Below are 22,495 nucleotides of genomic sequence, written 5' to 3' on the forward strand. Positions count from 1 at the left end.
TTTTTCACGACATGAAAGCCCAAGGTCTTCATGTATTTGCACAAACCATTGCAATCAAACAAACAAAAAACTCCTCATGTGTATTGGATAGCTACCAGTGCAAAAGTTTCCCCAATTTGCATGTTTTTACTACAGCAATTGTGCATACAAAAACAACACACTGACCTTGGGCCTCAATCGCATGAAATTCAAACTGCTTTGCTGCTTTTCCAGCAATAAATAAACAGAAAGGCTCTATTTAAAAAACAAAAACAAAAAAAAAGTTTATTATCTTAGGAAATAAAACCAGTTATTAACCGGGAGCAAATCCTTTTATTGACAATCTGCAATAATTTCATTATTTATTTTGCTCATTGACTTTCTAAAAATGGCAGGGAATTTCAAAGAGTTATTCAAGCTGATGACAGAAGCAGCACGTTATACGAGTACAATATCTGCCATATTCTAGCTGTAGATTCTGAGGGATTCAAGGCTAAATAAAAGTGATACAGAATAGCTGAATCTAATTTGGGGGGGAGGGAGGGGGGTGCAGGGATGCAAGGGGGAGAAGGATGACTTTGAAAGAAAAGACTCATGAGAAGATAGAAAAAAAAAGCATTAATGCTTTTAATCACTGGTTTATGTAAGCAGGCACAACAGAAGGTAACTGGACAGATCTGGAGGCAAAAGCTCTGCCAGGTTGTGGAGACAAAATTAGAAAAACTAAGCCAGTTTATTCGTCGAGAATTACCGCAGTTTAAAGCCAAGGCAGTAAAAAAGGTCATAGATAACATAGCAGTGTCAGACCCTGAGAGAGGGAAAGAGATTTATTTTCCTTCCCAAAAATAAGATTTCGGTCTTAATATCTAGAAACTCAAGCACCTCCATCATATATATAGCAATGAACTAAGACCAGTGTAAACACTTACTATTTGGACTTTTTCCCTCAAGCTGATCACATGCAAGGCTCAGTTGCTAGAAATATAGCACAGTGTTACTTGTATATCTGAAATGAATCCTGATTGAATGCACTATATTCAGGGAACTATATTCAGGAACAGCAAAAAATAGATTTTTACTAGTAGACAATAGGGGAAGAAAATACCTAACAATTTTTATGACGGATGTTGATATAGAATTAAAGCTCCTTAGACTGATCTTTTTTAATAAGACTGTGCTCTTTTTTTCTTTTTTTTTTTTTTTCCTAATAAGCTGTTAGGCAAATCATTCTTTCTTTTTGAGCTTCTACTACCATTTTCTCAAAAATTCTTTGTTGACATTTTATACCTTGATTGCCTGCCCCCCCAAAAACTGTTGTAAACATAATGAACTGTAACAGGCAAGCCCACATCTCTGATCATTTAGATGGCTAATGCAATGGAGCCTGCTGCCAGACTTACAAAACGAACCAATAATTTGCCCTGTTAAGCTAGAATGTCAAGTTAATAGAAGATGAAGCAAGAAGCTAAATAAGAATACTGCTCATGTTGAACACTGTTTACATACTGAATTTGAAGGCAGCAATGAAAAATAAAGGAAAGGGTAATAAAAGAATATGACCCTAGAGATGAAAAATATCTCACATATTAGCACCAGGAATGCAATGTTTATATAAAATACACCTACATGTGTATTTCATACAAAACGGAATCTCAAGTGCATGTGGACATGATCACAGGTGTAATTTATGAACAGTTTATTCACATTAATTTATTTTATCAGATGCAAATGTTTCTTAGTAAAGAAAAATACACCTAAAGGGTGTAAGAAATACAAATCCATCCAAGAACTCAGAAAACCCACTTCTCACAAACTATTTTGGATTTAAGTTCTGAAAAAGCTATCTACTTTTGCTGTTTTCAAATATCTTTATTTTGTTTGTTTGTTTGTTTCATTCTGTTTTAAAGTAAGCCAGCTAAGAGCTGGGTCAATGGTCATCAGCTTCAATTCGAGTAGAAGTAAGACCCACATTCAATCAGCTTAAAAAAAAAAAAAAAGTTCAAGTTTTTAAACTTACAAGTGGTGCTCAACCTACAGAAATAAAAGAAAGACAATAAAAAAGACTAATTTCCTCACTTTACAAGTGCAGAAGACAAATACAAGTGGCATCCACTGGTTCCCAAAAGCAGAAGGATTGCTTTTGATTAGCGTCTCTAACACCATTATTCAGTCAAAGGGAAAAAGGAAGTAGGCACAGCTGAAACAATTGCGCTGAAAACACCACTGTCTTGCTTCAAGAGGATTTCCTGGAAAAGGTAAATAGCACTTGGTTTTTTGCTAGCACAGGTTTTTGCTTTCATCACGTTTAAGCCCGTAACATTTCTGACCTACTCCTGGGCTGTATAAAGCATCTATAAGTACTAATATCATTCCAATGGAACTAAAAGTTGGTTATTTTTGTAGTTTTTTTTTTTTTTTTTACTGTCTTCCTGATCATAACAGATCATATATATATATATATATTTAAAACGAAAGCAGATGGAAAGGGTAAGGTTTTGAAAAACTTACAGAAAACTTTTACAAATGTGAGATGAAGCTACCTGAACAAGACAAAAAAAAAAAAAAAAAAAAAAAAGAGAGAGAGAGAGAGAACTCTAGTATTTCTGTTCAACTTTATGAGGTCAGTGTTGTGGCACTAGTGCTTAAATTCCACTGCTGTAGGAACCCGTCAAAGAGTTAGCTCCAACAAATAACGTATCAAGGGAAAAGCCTAAGTTTCATAGATGATAGGACTTAAGAATTGAAAGAAATAGTCAAGGTTCACAAGCAAGACCACTTTTCCCAAAATCTATCCTCAGTTCTTATCAATAGATTTTGTTCTATTTGTGGTATGTCATGAAACTGTTGGTGACTCAGTGCAATCAAAAGCCAGCCTACAATTCTACATTTATTCTGTGATTCAGGAGAGAAATATGAAAGTGCTCACAACATTTTCACCTAAGCTCAAACTATGGTTCTAGTGTAAGGAATTTCACTTTGGATCTAAAAGTGGTAATCAGCACAACAAGAACTCCTTAGATCATGTAGAGCTCAAGTATAAAGGAATAAAAAAGGAATAAGAAAAGATAACTGCTGAAGGAAGTAGTTAGAAAACTGTTTTATAAACAGTACGAACAACTACAAAAGAGTGGTTCTGGTTTAAAGCTACAGACAAGGCTGCTACACAAACATTCTAGATCTCCAGGAAACTAGGAAATAATTTATATACAGAACTCCTGGTTAAATTAGGACTAATTTCTGAAAAGAGTTTCAGAAAACAGAACACTCTGTTTCTTTGAATCTGTTAGTACAGTAGCTATTTCAGTGTTACTATGGTACAAACTTTTATTTCAAATAAATGCCAGATGCTTTATGATGAAATAGCTGCTTAAGGCAAAAATATGATTATCAAATACTATTCATAGCCTTTTAATTTAAGAATAAAAGTAAATGCTAAATTGATGCCCTCAATAGGTTTGCATACAATGTGATATACATGTACACTACAATGTAGTACTTATAGATCCACTGTGTACAACTATGCCAATTGGTATGCAAAGTTGTGTTTTGTATTTTGTTTGTTTGTTTTTTAAATCTCTCTACTGAAATTCAGAATTTGATTTTCAGTTGTGTTAAGCATTTTGATACCAAATGAGGCACTTGCTTCAATGAATGCTCTTACAGTGTGGTTCACTGTGGTGTGGAAACTTTGCTGTTTGCCATAGCACACAGAATGATTATTGATTAACCTTTTTTTTTTTTTTTTTCCAGAAAAGCATATAATACGAAAAGGTAACCTGACAGACTTTCAATTTTTATCCTTAATTTGTAAAATCCTATAATTTGAAGCACCTCTGTGCATTGAAAATACGAGGTCTGAAAGTCAAAGGTGATAGGACCATCCTCCTTGATATTTAGGCTCTGTGTGTTTTTTTTTGTTTTTGTTTTTAATAAATTAAAAATCCACTTTAAGTGAAAGCAATATATTAAAATACAAACATTAATTGAAAATGCAATGTTAAAAAAGTAAATATTAGGAAGTAAAAATAAAGTTTCCACACATCTCACTCCAGTAGATCAAATTCTTTACTGTTCCTGGGAAAGCTTGCACAGATATTAATCATAACAAGTCTGGGTCAACCAAAACCTGATTTTGACTTTTCAGCTAACCTCCTTTCTTTCACTCTGCCTCTAGATAGCATGTTTGCATATTCTTTTATCTTGCACCAGGCCTACCACACAGCAATGGGATCTGCCTCCAGGCAAGTCATCTGCCAACTTGCTAAAATACCTGGGATGATTTAGCAACTTTCTTGCATTCCACACAGAGCTAGTAAGTCCTATCTCTTCTTTATAATTCAGTCCCTTGAAGCTGGTATATTTAGCCATCAGTTTAATTATTTTACTGCTAAGCTTTTAAGCTAAACCCTGGGAACCCCACAACAACCACAGTGTTAATGGGCCTTTGCCCAGGCACGTATGCCTTTGTAGTTGTTTACATCACTCTCCAATTACCTGTCTGCTTTAAAGACAGCATATTATCAGTTTTGAAACTTCAAAGATGTAAAAAGGCTTCTCATCAAAACATGATGCCTCTTGTACATTTCTCCATTCCTACAGTGCTTTCTGAAAAGTGAGTCAGAATGATTCACATTGTATCCCAAAATCAACACAACCTTTCCCTCTCAGTGGAGTATTGTACATCTAGTTAAACTTGTTATTAATAGAAACTTTCTTTTAAGACAAATTGTGCATGGCACTATCATATCACTATTCTCAATTGTAGCTTTATTTGTATAAAGAAAACCTTTTATTCTTACAAGAAAGCATCTAAGGGAAAAATACACAAACAGAACACCCCCAAACTGCACTCTTGTCTGATTCTATCCTTAGCCTAGGCTTATGAGTTTTACATACCTTTTATATATACATGTACATATACACATGCCTTTATACCTATGTATAGAGGTGCCTTTGTGTGTGTGTGTATATCTATCTATATATATATATGTATATCTATATATATACACACACACACACAAGGGTACACCACACTGTAACCAGCTTGTTATGTCTGACATGTTCAGAGCATACAATGAAGCTCAAACCTATTCTGGATATACTTTGTTAAACAAGAAACTGCTGCTAATACATAGAGAAAAGAAAATAATTCCTTCCAGCTAAACAAAATATTTTTATGGCACTAACACTTGATCTCTAAGTACAGTTTAGTAGTGTTGAAAAGAAAAACAGGAAAAAAAAATCGCATGCTCATAATTCATAAATATTGCTGACCTCGTTTTCTGTATGTCTGGTTTCTCTCTTTCATTTCTATTGCAGGATTCTAGCCCTGAGTAAACATGACAATTCATATGATAGCTATGCAGTAACAGTCATTTTTGCCTGTGTAAAAGATATAATTGCTGTATCAGAGAAACCAAGGTAGAATACAACAAAATAAAAACACAAATCAGACTAGAGAATACAATTACAGAAGGAAAACTACAAAAATTAAATTTGTAGATTTGCTCCATACTACGTTACTTCCTTTCCACTTCTCATCAGACTTCAACTTTATATTTAATACAAAACTGTTTGCTAGTGGCAGTTTTGATTTAAATTCAGGTAAATTTAATAGCTTTCACAAAAACTGACAATGACCATAACACCTTACATTTATCTAAAAAGATACTATAAAACCTTTAATTTAAAATGGATGTACTTAAGTATAACACTGCACTCAAACTATATCATTTATATAGAACTTTTGGGTCCACAACTATTTTATGAAGAAGGTCTTATATTAAGAATCCAACCTGAGGGAATAAATCTGGATCATAAGAAGTTTTCTAGCCTGGGACCGACCATGTAAAAATGCATCTCAAATTTTGCATTTACTCACTATTGCACAGAATGTGTAAACCACACAGTCAACATTAATTAACTCCCAATAATAAAATTAATGCAACACATTTAGTATCACTGATAAAAAATTAATATATACTCTTTTCATTATTCCATCCTGAAATTCTGGGAATTCATTAACTGTGAAACTTAGAAGGTCATATATGTCTTTAATAACAGTACAGGTTTGTCTAGCATTCTGCTTATGATTCTGATCCAAAATAAACTTTTGTTGCCTTCTCAGAGTTATTTTTACAATTAGAATTTAAATTGGGTGTTTTAGACTGCATCAATATATCATTAGCATCTTACCTGTCAATGTAGTAGATTTAAGAGTCAATTCTTCCAAGTGATGGTGAAAAACTATATTCACTGCCTGAATTTACTTTCAATTAACTTCATCTGCATTAATTAACATAAGGAGTAAGCATTCATTCAGTATGTTATTATATAGTAAGGTGAGATAATCCATCTCAGGTTCTGCCTTAAGTGCTTTGTAGAAGGATACAAGGAAACTTATTTCAGATGAAAATAACAAAAGAAAACTAACAAAAACAGCTAAAATAAAATCCTAAAATACTCAGAATCTGCACAATAACATTCTATTTGTGGAGCACATATTATTTTTTTCTTTGTGCTCCCTCAGCAAGTTGGACAAATCACTAGTATTCCTTTAGAGAGGAAAAGTTCTGCTCTGCAGTCTATATATTGAATAACTAGCAACTATCCTTGTAGATTATTCCTATGTGGGAGAAGAAGTAGTTTGTCAAAGTAATTTTATTTATTCATGGTAATAATACACTCCAGTGAAAAAATAGATCACATTTTATCTATTCATACTGCTAAACACCTAATTTAACAAGGTGTTAAGTGTACAGCCACCCAAACATCAACATTCAGAACTTCAATGGTTATCTTTGGAAGTGTATTGTGCTATATGAGAATCTTAAAAAATAGGGAGGTCTAAAATCCTGCCCAAGACACCTTTCTTCATCTAACTGTATAAGGGCAAAAAGATTCCTGCAGTGCTAATTCTACAACATTGGAAAACAGCCTTTTTTCACAGCTGGACCTTCTATTTTTTCTTCAACCACATTGAACTGTCTCCTCATGTCTTTAGCATTGAGCGATATACAAGAGCGTCATTTCTTTTTGTTCAGCTAGCACACTCTTAAACTTTGAGTAGTGGCAATTACCTGGGCAGCCATTCATTACTTGGGACAAACACAATCTCAAACCTAAGGCTGAATTTAGACTGCATCAGTGAAATTCCTGAGCTGATTTTCCCTAACCTTACATTAAATTATAACACTTCATGCCCTTCAACCTAATCCTCAATTTATCAATAGAGAATTGTTTCAATGTTTGGAAAAAAAAATATTTTTTTAACCAGAATCATACAGTTTAGGTTGTATTTTTAAAATATGTTCTCCAGGTCTCATATTTACTTTTAATATATAATATATATTTTACTTAAGCACATGTAACTAAACTCTACAGCATTTCTTCAAAATATGAACTGAACAATAAGAAAATCATAGAAACACAGAGTGGCCTGGGTTGTGTGGGAATAGAAATGTTGTTTTTGCAGAGTTACATTGTTTAGAAGGAGGGAATGTGGTACTGAGATATGCTTACAGTGATAAGAAAGTTTAGCAGGCGACCTAGTAAAATGCAGACAACCAGTCTCCTTAGGACAATTAGGTGAAAATCACGGTGTCAAGTCAAGTCAGATAAGTGAAGAAACATTACCACTTCAAGCACTAAAAATGTCAAAAGAAATTTGAAATTTAACAGGCCAGCAACTGAAGACTATGCATTGTTTGTGAAGCATCAGATAGATTGTGAACCTGGATTACCCACTCAGTGGGGAAACAGGGGAGGGTCCTGCCATCAAAAGGTATATAAACTGTGTTTTGGAACTAGTAGATGCGCTCTCTCCTGCTTGTGGGGCGCCCGCCATTGCAATCGCGAATAAATTACTACTTCACTGAGATCCTCGCCTGAGCCTAAGTTATTGGCTACAGAGTGTTTCTCACAATTTGGGGGCTCGTCCGGGATCCAGTCACCTACTGGGGAGCCCCACCGCCGCAGCAGCAGGAAGGCATGCCCCGCTGATTTCAGCGGTCCTGTGCATCGACGGTGGCGGTTCTGCGGAAAGCTGACAGAGGGCCCGAGACTGGTTAAAGAGGCAGGATCCGTGAAGTAGTGGGGAAAGGAAGAAGGTAGGCACTCCGGGTTTTTAAGAATCGATCCGGTAACTCTGTGCACAGACCAAGGTAAGAAATATTAAGTATTGCCTTGGGGGTCGGGTATCTGGTGTATGGTAAGCCCTTGCACGGGGAAGTGCTGGCACTACACCAGGGGAATCTGGTGTACGGTAATCCTTGCACGGGGAAGTGCTTGGAAGTACACCAGGGAATCTGGTAAACTCAGGTGTGCGGTAACGCTGGCACGGGGAAGTGCTTGGCGGTACACCCCCATCTTTCAGTACGTTGGTGTGTGGTACACTGCAGAAGGGAAAATTCTGTAGCACATACTGGCGAGGGTTAGGAAAGATGGGAAGCACGAGTTCCAGGGAATCTGGTAAACTCATAGGTGTGCGGTAACGCTGGCACGGGGAAGTGCTCGGCGGTACACCCCCATTTTTCAGTACGTTGGTGTGTGGTACACTGCAGAAGGGAAATTTCTGTAGCACATACTGGCGAGGGTTAGGAAAAATGGGAAAATATGAGTTCCAGGGGACAGGGAGATATCCCTGGGGGAGTGCCTACTAATAGTTCTTCCTGAAGAATGATAAGAAATTGGAAACATAATCCCAAAATTAGAGGGGTTGTAAAAGTGTAAAAGAAAAATAATTTATTTTTTTTTTAAAAAAAAAAAAGGTTAAATATTGTGTATCAGTCTGGACAAAAGAACCAATTAAGGAAACAGCAGTATTTTGGCCAAAATACGGGTCTGATGAAAATTCAGGCTTTAAATTTATGTGCAAACAAGAAGATTCTTTTTTCAGAGAAGGAGCCAAGTTATGCTCCCTATAATCTTAATATTGAACTGGTGGCAGCAGCAGTCACTCCAGGAAGGGAGACAGGGACTATAATTAACACTGTCCCTAAAAAAAGTATCGTACCCTAGGCTCCGGCAAGAATTAGAACAAGGTAGAAGAGATATTGAGAATTTTGCCTTCCCTGATACTAACAGTACTAACACTAACTGTGTATCCTCTTAGGTGAACTACCCCCTCCTCCTTACCAGCAGAGAGGTTAGGACTTAGGACTTAGGACTCTTAAGAGGAAGTCTTTATTCGAGGACCCCAACAGCCTAGTTGAACAATTAGACCAGTTCCTACGACCTGATTTATACTCTTGGGGGAGGGAATTATGTCTATAAGTATGTTGTTTACAGGGAAAGAAATGGGAACGATTAGGAGGAGAGCTGCTATACAAGAATGGGAAAGAGCTCATCCTCCAGGACCAGGGGTAATACCGGCAGGGCAGAAATACCCACTTGCCAATCCTGGCTGGAATAATAATAGTGTGCAACACAGAAATCATATGAGAGACTTGGGGTCAGAATGAGAAAGTACTTGGGGATGAGACCTGAGGACCCAGTAACCCAAGGGCTCTTGAAAGTTCATTGTGTGATTAAAGCCTGGCAAAATACGCAGAAAATGATTCAGAAGGTGGGGGGATGTAGTGAACAGTCACTGGGGGACCCTCCTGCGGGAGGCCCTGGAGGTGTGTGTCCGAAGGGGAGATAAGAAGGAAAAAAAAAAAAAAAAAAAGAGCGAAACTAATGGTATTGACAGTGCAGCGGGTAGTGAGGCAGAGGGTTGGAGAAAGAGGAAGAAAATCTTCAGGGAGAGTCAGGGCCAGGATGGAAAGGAGAGGAAGAGAGATGAAGGAATGGCAGGCAAAGAAGGCTGCCTGTGTTGTGGCCTGAGTCCTAGCAGGGAAAGGCTTTGATAAGATGTTTTAAGTGTGGCCAGGCTGGCCACTTCGAATAGGAATATGTGGAGTGGAAGAAGGAGGGAAGAAGGAAAATGGGATGAAATATGCTATATTGATATGTTGTTTATCTTGGAGGGAAAAAGTATGGAATTAAGTTGGACCCTGACTGAGCCTTTGGTGCTGGTATTAGAAAAGTACAGGCTGGAGAAAGATAAAGGAAGTGTTAAAAGGGTTGCTGAAGGGGTTAAAGGTGTGGCATGTAGTATTTAACAGAGCTGTTTGAAATTGAATGAGCAGGGAAAGGTGATGTAGGCATTATCTAAGTAACAGTCTGGAAGTTTTGGTATATTTGCGTATTTGCTGTGGTGTTTGGTCAGTTTCCCAAGCATCGGGGAGGGGGGAACAGCCTGCTCCACCAGGGGCCTCTCCAGCGGCCGCAGGGGGGCTTCGGCTCCAGCGCCTGGAGCGCCTCCTCCCCCTCCTTCTGCACTGACTTTGGAGTCTGCGGGGGGGTTTCTCGCTCTCCCAACTGCTGTTGAGCAGCAGGCTTTTGTTTGTTTCTTTGTTTGTTTTCGTGGCTGTGCTCTCACAGAGGCACGGACTGTATTGCTTATGGCTTGGCTCTGGGCGGCAGTGGGCCCCTTTGGGGCCAGATGAAATTGTCCCTTACCTGCCACGGGGAGGCTTCTGGGTTTTTCTCACGGGGGCTGCCACTGCAGTTTCCCACGCCCCCCACTCACAGCCCCCGAACCTTGCCATCAAACCCAATACACTGGGGAACAGCTAGGTCATTACTGACTTGTAAAGTATCAGGGATTAAATTAACTAATGAAACCCTAAAAAGTGATGGGGGCAGAAGGGGCTGGAATAACAGTGCCACTTTTGGGGGATACCAACCTGAGACCAGGGGATAAAATGATCACTGGGTAATTATTGTATGTACCCAAGGCAGGGACTAACTTGTTGAGAAGGGATTTAATGATTAAATTGGGCATTCAAATAGTAAATTGTTAGACTGGAATAACAGTGTTATTAATGGAGTGCTCTCAGGCCCTGAGAGCAAACATACATGTATATTCACCTCTGACTGGAAAGACCCTGAAATGGGGGCGGAAGCAACAATATAGGTGGACAATTTTACCCCGAGGGTTTACTGGGCCACCTATCTATTTGGTTAAGTTCTAAAAAAAAGATTTTGGAGCAATTACAACCTCCCAAGGGGGTATTAATGTTAACGAATATATGGATCGTTTTCTATTGTCAGGACAGGAGAAAAGAGTTGTGAAGAAAGCTACTAACAAGCTATTCAACTTTCTGGGAAACCAGGGCTTGGGAGTATTAAAAAAAAATAAATAAATTACAATACGGAGAAAGAGAAGTCAGGTATTTAAGGCATCTAATGTCTGAAGGAAAACAAAGAATAAATGCAGAGAGGATTCAGGGAATTGTTGAAAATTAAGAAAGAACTAAAAAGTTTTAAAAGAAAGATTTTTTTTAAGAAATCAGGAGCCATGAAGTCTGAAGGAAAATGGATACTCCCTGATGGGAGAGAAATGCTGAATAAAGTGATAATGAGGCAAATATTAACTGTTTTACATCAAAAGAGTCATTGGGAGGTGCAAGCAATGTGTGATGTTGTGCTAAGAAAGTATGTCTGTGTAGGAATATACACTTTAGGGAAGCACATATGTAGAGGATGTACCATATGTCAAAAGGTAAATAAAAAGGTCTTCTGTAACCCATCTAGAGGGGGACGGGAGCCAGGGGTTTGACCTTTCCAAAGTATACAGGTAAACTTTACTGAGTTACTTGTTTGTCCTAATTGACCACGTGACTGGATGGGTGTAAAGCTTTACTGCAAGGGTTAAAGCAGGCCTTAGAGATTGAGTGGGATTTTCACAGCCCCTGGCACCCCTCCTCTTCTGGGAAGGTGGAGCGAATGAATCAGACATTAAAGAAGCAATTAACTAAACTAGTGTTAGAAACCCAACTTCCTTGGGTAAAATGCTTACTCCTACAGGTTTAAACAGCACCAAGAAAGGATATAGGAATTTCACCATATGAGATGCTGTTCAGATTGCCCTATCTGGGCAGAAGGGATGAGATACCACAATTCAAAACAAGAGAGTTTTCTTAAGAACTGTATTCTGGGTTTGTCCTCTTCTTTGTCATTTCTCAGGACCTGTGGGTTGTTGGCTCAAACCCCACCTTTGGAATTCCCCATTCACCACCATCACCCAGGAAACCGGGTCCTGATTCGGACCTGGAAAGAGTCAACTCCGGCCTGAATGGGAAGGACAATTACTAACCACTGAAACAGCCCTAAGAACTGCGGAAAAGGTTGGACTCACTATACTCGAGTGAAGGCATCCGTCGACGCTAGTACCTGGGAAGCTGTTCCTACGAAAGACTTGTTGGAAGTTGAAATTGAAGAGAAAAATCTCATAGTGGACTCTGAGCAGGATAAGAGCTTACAATTGTAAACTAACCTTTTATTTTCACAGGTAACTAACGACTGTGACTTGTGATTGAGAGAAAGAACAGACCTATAGCGAATTGCAGTGCTCCCAAGGGGGGGTTGTTATAGTAGTAGTGTACATCTTATTTTTTTTTTGTATCGATAATTATTTGGAAACCTAAGGTTTAAAAATAATGACAGGGAAAAATTGATTACTAATTTTGTTTTTAGTGATTCTAGGCCTCAGAGAAGGCCTTGGTCAATTGGCAACTTGCAAAAGGCATGACCAGATAATAGCAAAAACGGGATACCCCATCAAAATATGGGTGACTGTGACAGAGGGTTATGTACCACATTCTGTCACGTTTGATGTTTGTGAGGTGTTAGCTTGTGGAGATTTAAATGCCCAACGACAATTGAGCAGAGAGAACAAATAACTGGGAGAGACCCAACAGCCAGATTGAGAATAGCTGTATGGAAACAATCCTCTATTGCCATCAGAGAAAGGGAGAAACTCAAGGAGAAAACAGGAGAGAAAACAGGAAGCCCTCTGAAATGTGTCAGTTCAAACAAGGTATGGGGATGTGAATGCCTGGATAGAATGGGTCAAATATACCGTCCAGAGTCTCAACCGTAGCTATTGCTATGCTTGTGCCTCGGGATGACCGATTGCCCAGATAGTGCCCTTCCCATGGGGGTGGACCAAAGACTCCCAAGGGATGCGATGTATGATTGCATTGTACCAAGAAAAGACTGCCTGGGGAAATGAGGCCTGTAAGTCTCTCTTTGCTGTTCCTTGCATGATAACAATATCGCGGTTCCCCCTGCATTCTCTACAGCTATAGGTAACCATACAGCTTGCCTCTCACGGCAGGGTGTGAGTGCTACCTGGCATCTGGGAGAATTTGCCTTGTGCTACCAAGGACTTGATGGGAAACTGCTCAAGACTAGAGATCCCCAGGGCAGATCTCTGGTGGTACGGTGGAGGGAAGATCTTACAGTCCACCCTACCATCTAATTGGGAAGGCACTTGCGCACTTGTTCAATTAGCTATACCCTTCACCCTGGCATTTGAAAAAGAAACATCACAAATACCCAGAAGTAAAAGAGGCTTAGGAATATCATTTGATGATAGAGTATATATAGATTCTATTGGGGTACCTAGAGGAGTTCCAGATGAACATAAAGCCAGAAATCAAATTGCTGCAGGGTTTGAGTCACTGTTCTGGTGGGTAACAATCAATAAAAATGTGGATTGGATTAATTATTTCTATTATAATCAGCAGAGATTCATCAATTATACCAAGGATGCGATGAGAGGAATCGCTGAACAACTAGATGCCATCAGCAAAATGGCTTGGGAAAACAGGATAGCATTAGATATGATGCTCGCAGAGGAAGTAGGTGTGTTTGTGTGTGTAATACTGAGCAACCATTGTTGCACTCTTATACCCAACAATAGTGTCCCAGATGGCTCGGTAACAAGAGCATTGCAAGGGCTTACCACCCTTGCCAGTGAATTGGCAGAAAAAAAAAATAATAAAATAAAATAAAATAAAATAGGCATATTTGCAACATTGGTCGTAGTTGTAGGAGTTTTGACAGCCATTGGTTGCTGCATTATCCCCTGTGTAAGAGGACTAGTACAGTGGTTAACTGAAACCGCACTATTGAAACAAATGACCATGGAGCTACCACCTTACTCAGATAAGGAGATAATGAGGAGATGGAAAGCAAAGAAGAAGAAGTCTATCACATTGCACCTTAGAGAAAGGTTTTGCAAAAATCAACAGTTTATAAAAAAAAGAAAAGGGGGGAATTGTGGGAATAGAAATGTTGTTTTTGCAGAGTTACATTGTTTAGAAGGAGGGAATGTGGTACTGAGATACGCTTACAGTGATAAGAAAGTTTAGCAGGCGACCTAGTAAAATGCAGACAACCAGTCTCCTTAGGACAATTAGGTGAAAATCACGGTGTCAAGTCAAGTCAGATAAGTGAAGAAACATTACCACTTCAAGCACTAAAAATGTCAAAAGAAATTTGAAATTTAACAGGCCAGCAACTGAAGACTATGCATTGTTTGTGAAGCATCAGATAGATTGTGAACCTGGATTACCCACTCAGTGGGGAAACAGGGGAGGGTCCTGCCATCAAAAGGTATATAAACTGTGTTTTGGAACTAGTAGATGCGCTCTCTCCTGCTTGTGGGGCGCCCGCCATTGCAATCGCGAATAAATTACTACTTCACTGAGATCCTCGCCTGAGCCTAAGTTATTGGCTACAGAGTGTTTCTCACAGTTGGAAGGCACCACAAAGATAATCTAGCTCCAAGCCCCCTGCCATAGGCAGGGACACCACCCACTAGATCAGGTTGCTCAGGGCACCTCCAGGGATGGGGCATCCACAACCTCTTTGGGCAAGGTGTTCCAGTGCCTCACCACCCTCTGAGCAAAAACTTTCCCCCTAACCTTTAATCTAAACCTCCCCTCTTTTAGTTTAAAACCATTCCCCCTCATTCTGTCAATATCTGACTGAGAAAAGAGTTGCTCTCCATCTTTTCTTCTACCCAGAAGCCTTCTCTTATGAAGGCTGAACAGCCCCATCTCTCTCAGCCTATCTTTATCAGAGAGATGCTCCAGCCCCTTGATCATCTTTGTGGCCCCCCTCTGGAAAATGATAAAAAATACTCTGAAAATAAATAATACTGCTTTTAATTCAATAAGTGTTCATGAGGAAATAAATAAATACTGTGCAATCTATCGCATTGCTTTTAGGAATCACTAATTTTATTACTTTAGTTCTCTATGGCAATTAGGAGCACGGTTACAGCCAGAGTACAAAGTAATTTAACTGTTTTGCCAGCTCTGGTGTAAATCATTTTCATTGTAAGAATAAAGAAAATAATTCAAACAATGCTGATCCTCACACAAATACATTGTGAATATGTTTATTTAGATAAATATTTGTATTATAAAAGCCTCTCAGGAAAATTAGTAGAAACTAAAATTACTCCACATGTAAAGAATTAAAACAACAACAATGACCAGCAACCAAACCAACCCTACATGATTTAGTTTGGAACATACAATAGTTAAGATGCTAAGGAAGGTGGGGAGTCTCTATGTCTGACAAAATACGATTACTTGTTCAACATTCTCTATGTTTTTTTTTAATTTACAGAAAACAGTTTAGGTGAGCATCCAAGATCATCAAATGCCACAACACAGAATAAGCCCCTTATTTTTCCTGTTACAAAGGATATCACTTATCTTAAGCAAATATCTGTACCCTATTGCTGTTAGTAAATTGTATTAATCAGAGCTAAAATACAGAAATGTGACACCTTCTCATCTGGAGGAAAAGAACATCGATGCACTATCATGATGCACCAGCGTCTTTCTTTATCTCATTACTGTTGTGTGCTTTGGTTGCCTGTTCTTAGAATCACACAATCTTTTAGGTTTGAAGAGAACTTGAAATTCATCAAGTCCAATCCTCAACCTGACTGAGTCCCATTGCTAAACACATCCCTTAGTGCCATATTCACACAACTCAAATATCTCCAGGGATGGGGACTCCATCACTACCCTGGATAGCTGATTCCAATGCATAAAGACCCTTTCCTTCAAGAAATTCTTCATAACATCCTGCCAAAATCTACACTGGCACAACTTAAGACCACTTCCTTGCACCCTGTCTACTTGGCACCTGAGACAAAGGCCCAACACCTTGCTTGCTACAATCTCCTTTCAGGTTCTTGTAGAAAGCAGTGTAGGTAGCATGCAAAGTGTTCACAAGTGTTCAAGTATCAGAATGCAAGAAATACTTGTTGGGCACAGTCAAGGAGTAAAAATCAATTGAGCACAAATTAATTGTACAATAGCCCAAGATCTCTAGATACACTTTTCGCCTTTCTCCACCCAGTGCTAATTACTTTTATTCTTTATTCTTTTTGCCACATCAGTTAACTGGTTATTCTTCTTTTCCTAAATCTTCCCAGTTGTTACAAGGTAAATATTATCTCCTGTTGTTCAAGCTTTGCCTCATTTTGTTGCTGACGTCAGTCAGCACTGCAATCTATAGACCTTCATTTATTTGGATTTTCCCTTCTCAGAAGAATCTTAGCATGTAACTTTTGAGTATAAATATATACACCCCTACAGCCATGACCAGATTGAGTCCTACAAAAGGGAAAGAGCAATGGTCAAGAGACCAGGAAGAGATAAAACAAATCATATTCTAAACAGGGTGTAGGAATTCCCCCTCCCTGATCTTACTTTAATTACTTCATGTCTTTCATACCAAAGAAACAACAGATCCAAAAATAGGAATAATAAAAAAATCTGGCCTATAGATAATAACATAAATGTATCTTAAACAGAGAGTTGATACAAAGTCTGAAAAATGCAGACCAGACATCAGTTTCATTGAAATTCAAGATTCAAGAAAGATTTATTAAGATACCATAGGAAGAAGAAAAATACTAAATAAGCACAACTTAAAATATTTCACTGAAGCAGAAAGAAGTAAACCTGCTATGCATATCCACATATTATGAAGTAATTATTTTGCAGCCTCATGCTCTAGAGTAGGTTACTTTACATCATTAGGTGGAAAATTGAAAGGTTAAAGATTATAATTAATTATCACTTCATTCTCTAAGAAAAATAAACCAATCTCAAAGAATTAACTTTACTTTCAAGAAGAAAACAGAAAATATCTTAGTAGATAATCAAGAGCTTAAGATAAATCTTAAAAAAAAAATACACGGCATCCAGTTCACTAATATTAAAAAAAATACCTGATTGAAAACAGAATTGCCATCCATCATCCTTGATTGTAAGTTTCTGATAATATAGAACAACACTGGTGGTTTAAGATCACTAGGAGAGATCATCAAGACCTGCATTTACTGCTAAAATTGTTTCAGCTTTCTCGTGTTTCGCCTTTTTTTTTTTTTGGTGAAGCTGTTCCAATGAAAAAATAATGTAGTTACCTCTATAAAGCACTCTCTGGGTTCTTTCCTATATGTTATATGAAGCAAGATCTTGCTTTGTATTAGTAATAACACTTAGATGACATCACTCCTAAATGTACCCATAAAAGAAATAATTCAGTTACTTAATATCCCCCTGACATTTATTTTTCTTTAATTGATTTTATATCCAAACTCTTATGAGGCCTTAGGCAGCAAAGATCCTCCTTCTTTATGTTTGTTAACACCTTTATTTCTCCATCTTTCAACTTAGTTTCTCTATGTATGAAATACATTGATACTGTTGCATATGGACACCAGCTGACCTCTACACTTAATTAGAATATACGTTCATGAACTAATGTCAAAAATACTAATATACCACTGCATCTTTTATGTAGGCATGTAGTTAGACTTTATAGCAATTTTCAAGGGCTGAAAGACTTAATCTGTACTATTTTAGCTTTGGTATATGTCACCACTATTAATGATCCATAACGATAATAGTATCGTTAACAATATTGGCAACAGAAATACCTGGTAACTGCAAAAGTGGCTTAGTATTTATTATTTACAAAGAAGGGAGAAGTTTATGCAACTCATTTAGTTCTAACAACTCTTTTTTTTAAAGTTGGGTTAAAAAAAAAGTTTAAAAATACACAGCAAGATAATTTTGAAATAACATAATCACTGACTGGGGAAGAAAAAAAACAGCAAATCCTTATTCTACGCTAAAAGATACATCCTTGCCTTTAAGAAAATATCTAACTGGAACATGTTGCTGAATATGGTTATGAACAAAAATCTCATCTTTCTATAACCTTGAAACATTCTAGCTTAATGAGAAAAATGCATCTGCATTTTCCAGATAGGAATCTGAGCATTATGCTCAGAGTACCTATAACCCTTAGGTACTCTTAAATCAAAGCACCAGATTAACTTAATGACTATACAAGGTATTTGGACTCTAAATCCAAATTATGTTTTTTAAAGTACATGCTTTAACTTTATATTATGCTTTTTTCTTTCAACACACAAACATAGAAGGAATAAATTGTTTCAGAGAGAACAAACAGGAATATGGTCCCTAATTATCATCATCATCACTGAACACTGTTCATCCTGAGCAAACTCTATTACAGGTGATAATGCATTAAAAAGAAAGACAGGATGAATATATTTCCAAGACCGGCCATTAGGAAATAAATGGTCTCTTAATTTGATCTCAGACTTGTCAAATGCCTGAGCAAGGAGGGATATTTTTCTTTCCTCAGATCAACTATGAGTATCGATACATTTCAAGAAGATTTTAGGATGCAGGACCACATAGACTTTTCTCTAGTGTTGATATATTTTTTTTTCTTTTAAATTTCATTCATTGATACTCCTTTCTTTCAGTTGTATCCACAGCGATCTCATAGTTCAGCACACCAGGAAAATATACACACAGAAAAGAAGCTACATCATGAAAAGTATTTGTTTTATCAGACTATTAAAGTTACCTTCTCTCCTGAATAAGCTCTTGTCAGTATAACCACTTTGTCCAAATAATACTTTTTGCTCTTAACATGACTGACATAGACATGCCTAGAAACAACTGTTGTGACTGCATGTCATCATAATACCAGAAGAATACAATGATAATACCCATCTTATTTGAGCCTTCATATGCTCTTCAACAAAATGTACAGAAAAGGCAGATGTTTCTGTGAGGGGTTAGGGGGACTGAGAAGAAAAGTATTTCTGAGACTTGCATTGACACCTGAAGAAAAGCTTCTTCCAGATAAATTTAATTTATTTGATTCCTGCAACAGATTATAACAATAAAGATCTGGCACCTGCAGAAGAATTCTTTTATTGTCACTTCTCATTAGTAGATCTATGAAGTTCCTTGTTCTCTTTTCAGATTATTTTTTTTCTTTTTCTCCAAATGTTTTAAATTAATAGAAGACTTATAATTTGGTGGAGGGGAACAGCAAATTTTGATTTTACTTTTATCTAGAAATATAAAATCAATTTAGTTTACCATTGTGATAATCATAAGAAAGTTCAAAGCAAAACATTTTAATATATTTAACTGATTCAAATAAATTTCTTATACTATGCAATTCTAACCAGTTTTTGTTCTTGCATGCCATTTCTAATCATCTGTTTTTGCAGTTTTTAGAATATATTTCAGTGCGTCACTCACTCATACTCTGTCCAACAAACAAAAACCTATTTTATTACTTTTGTCTTGCCTGTTTGGGGCCAAAAAGTCCCTCAAATATCTAAACAAGTCTATGTTTATGTTACATGCTGATGATGGTTCAGTTCCTAGCTTAACTGTTACATAGCAAGACGTTAGCATTAATTAAAGAATATGTGATTGTTGGTGATGCTCACATAAATATATGTGAGCATAAATATATACTCAATAAAAAGAGAAAGTTGGAAATATGCCCTGAAGAGCTTGATTTTATGTGCCCACTCTGTCACCTCTAATGATTTATGAATCTGGGGTTATTCTATACCTAATCTGACAACATCATGGTTATTCCACAGATTATATGTTCTCACCATTTCCTTGCTAATAGGAGAGAGTCCAAAGAATTCCTCATATTGAACAAGGCTACATCCTCAATCAGTTATATTTGATGCTATATCAACCTACAGGTCAACTTCAGCTCAGTCAGTCAGAGGACTTTTTCTTAAAATATTTCTTCCTTTGAAAGGCCACTGGAGACTTGCAGAAAATGATTTAACATAATAAGCTTCTGTCATGACAGTGTACTATGTTACCCATACAGTAAGCATAGAGTTAGCTAACTATGAACATTATTTAAAGATAACACAAAGTTGATCAGGAACCTGCCAAGCAAGCCAAAAGCAAATACAGAAAGCAAAAAAAGGCATGTTGGGCTTTAAGACCAAATTCAAGCTGGATGCAGGGTGCTGGATGCAGACTGCTTTCATTGAAGCTGTTGTTGCTAGATAACCTTAGGTACTGAGGTAAGTCCATTTGAAGGGCAGGCCACTGGAGAATCTCTCATTAGCCCAGTAGTAACTGGAATGAGAGACCACTTTAACACCTCTGACCTTCCATTCTGTATGACAACCTATTTACTAGGTATGTAGAGCAGAAGGATGTTAGCTTTATACCCAAATGTTCAGGGCACTCACCTTCATCATGGAAGATTAATTTTCCAGTCTCTGTTCCCTAAATAATTAATGATCTATACAAATGTGGGTCCGAGAACAATGGACTATGGTAAGCATGTTGGGTCAGGGCAATCTCACTTGTAATGAGAAAGTAGACTGAAATAGCAGTTAACTTGGTGACTTTAGCACAAATTAAAGTAATGAAACACAGATTCACAAGGAATTAGGACAAATATACCAGTTCAGTACCAATAAACATGAGACTGGACTGAGTCTGACTTAAGTAACACACACACACCAAATATTGTGAGATTCATGACAAAATCAGGAGAGTTGGTAAATCTGGTGGCAGCACCTGTAAAAGGTTAGTTAGCACATACACTTACAGGTGTATTACAGAAAACTGCAGACACACTACAGATATACAATATTTGCATATAAAAAAGACATAACATGCACTTCTGCAGGCACACTACAAGTGGTAGGTATTGCAGCTATGAGTAATGGCCATCATGCAAATAATAAATTGATCCATTGCTAATTAAACATTCTAATAAATCAAAATTCATAACCATAAAGAAAAATAAGCTAAGTCATTAGATCATTACTAAATATTCTGTAGTTGAGATGTGAAGAATTTATAGCTCCGTACTTCAAATGTACTGAAACGTTAGTTATGTTTTGTTTTTAATGCAACTGCTTGATTTTCATGTAAGTTATACCTGCGCAATTAAGATTTTATGAAATGTATGTATATAGCAAAAAACAAAAAGCAAAAAATCTGTTTAACAAACATTACAAAATATGTTTTAGATTAATGAAATTCTCATTTGATTCAAAGTACTATAGGTTCAATTAAAAACAGAAAAACAACTAAGAATTGTCTAGTTTAACCTCCTTTTGTGTATACAGATGTATCAAGAACAATGATTGATTTCTTAAGACACCTTACACATTTAACTTTCTGCAAAACTTTTTCTGTGAAAGACAGTGACTTGAATGAACTAGTTTATGGGTAGCACAGAAAAGCATGCATTAACACTACCATTGCTGTAGATGGCCTGCAGGTAAACTGAGGTCTTCCATTCCCAGTCTCATTTGACATCTTTAACTCAACGCCGAGGGTAGGATTTCCCAACACTAAGTTCTAGCATTGAAACGATCAAAGCTGTAGCAGGGTTTAGTGTTGCAAATCTCAGCCTTGCCAAGATCATATGCTTCTGTGGCAGTTCTATAACCAATAGCATAATAAAATCGAGATTTTGACTATTTGCCTCGGAATTTGTACTTTTTTTCCATAGAACACGTTGGCTTAGTCTAAGCAAATACTGTGTAGAGAGCAAATATCAAACCAAGTGAGAAATACTTAGGTTGATTTTATCTTTTGTATCCTCAAGCCTAGATTCATTCAATACTGAATGTACATGAAACATGAATATTAGAAAAGGGATGGAATATGACAGTGCATATGGAAAATGTTAGGTTTCCTTTTTCTATAGGAACTTTGTTTCAATTTAATTTTGACTAGTGTTTTAAAAGGTTAGAGTAGAACAGTTAGAAAAGTGACAGTTGTTTTTTTAATATATATATTGAGTGTCCAAAATAATCTATTGTATAGTTTGAACAATTTCATTGGTGTTTATATTTTTATTTTAGTTCAGTAGTGTGCACAAGATTTTATTTACATGTATTTTTTTTTAAAGTTACCACAAAATGCTTCTATTTGCATTCTCAATTTCATCTATAGAATGTTCTTTTAAAATGTCTAACATATTTAAAGTGATTTGGTATTACTTCAAAAAAAATGTGAATTGTAACCTTTTATTTAATAATAAAATTATTCATATAAAAGAAATTTTATTAGGCAATCTCTGATTTTAAGAGCCTTCCATCTTGGGGCAGCTCATTCTTGCTGATTTGAAAGCTCATTAATTTCATGTCTTCTGAATTCTCAGAACCTCCACTAACACAAACAGTGAATATTCAGGATGCTTAGAATTTCTAAAAATCATGCTAAGAAATTCTCAAATTGTTGTTTGTTAAAAAAAAAAAAAAAAGTGTACTGGGTCTGTCTGGAATGTTAACTTTCCCTGCAGCAGCCCATACAGT

The 22,495-nt window shown here is 37.0% G+C and overlaps 1 protein-coding gene and 1 long non-coding RNA gene across 5 annotated transcripts in view; one reads left to right on the forward strand and one right to left on the reverse strand.

Annotated features, from left to right (window-relative positions):
* Positions 1–22,495, reverse strand: part of PCDH7 (protocadherin 7) — a 290,144-nt gene that overhangs the window by 93,774 nt on the left and 173,875 nt on the right. The window lies entirely within an intron of this gene.
* On the forward strand, positions 7,429–14,523 carry LOC140002498 (uncharacterized). The gene is made up of 2 exons (XR_011809215.1): positions 7,429–8,141; positions 11,992–14,523. It is a non-coding gene; the product is annotated as an uncharacterized lncRNA (long non-coding RNA).

This window comes from Anas platyrhynchos, chromosome 4 (assembly GCF_047663525.1).
Source record: "Anas platyrhynchos isolate ZD024472 breed Pekin duck chromosome 4, IASCAAS_PekinDuck_T2T, whole genome shotgun sequence".
NCBI classification, from domain to species: Eukaryota; Metazoa; Chordata; class Aves; order Anseriformes; family Anatidae; genus Anas; species Anas platyrhynchos.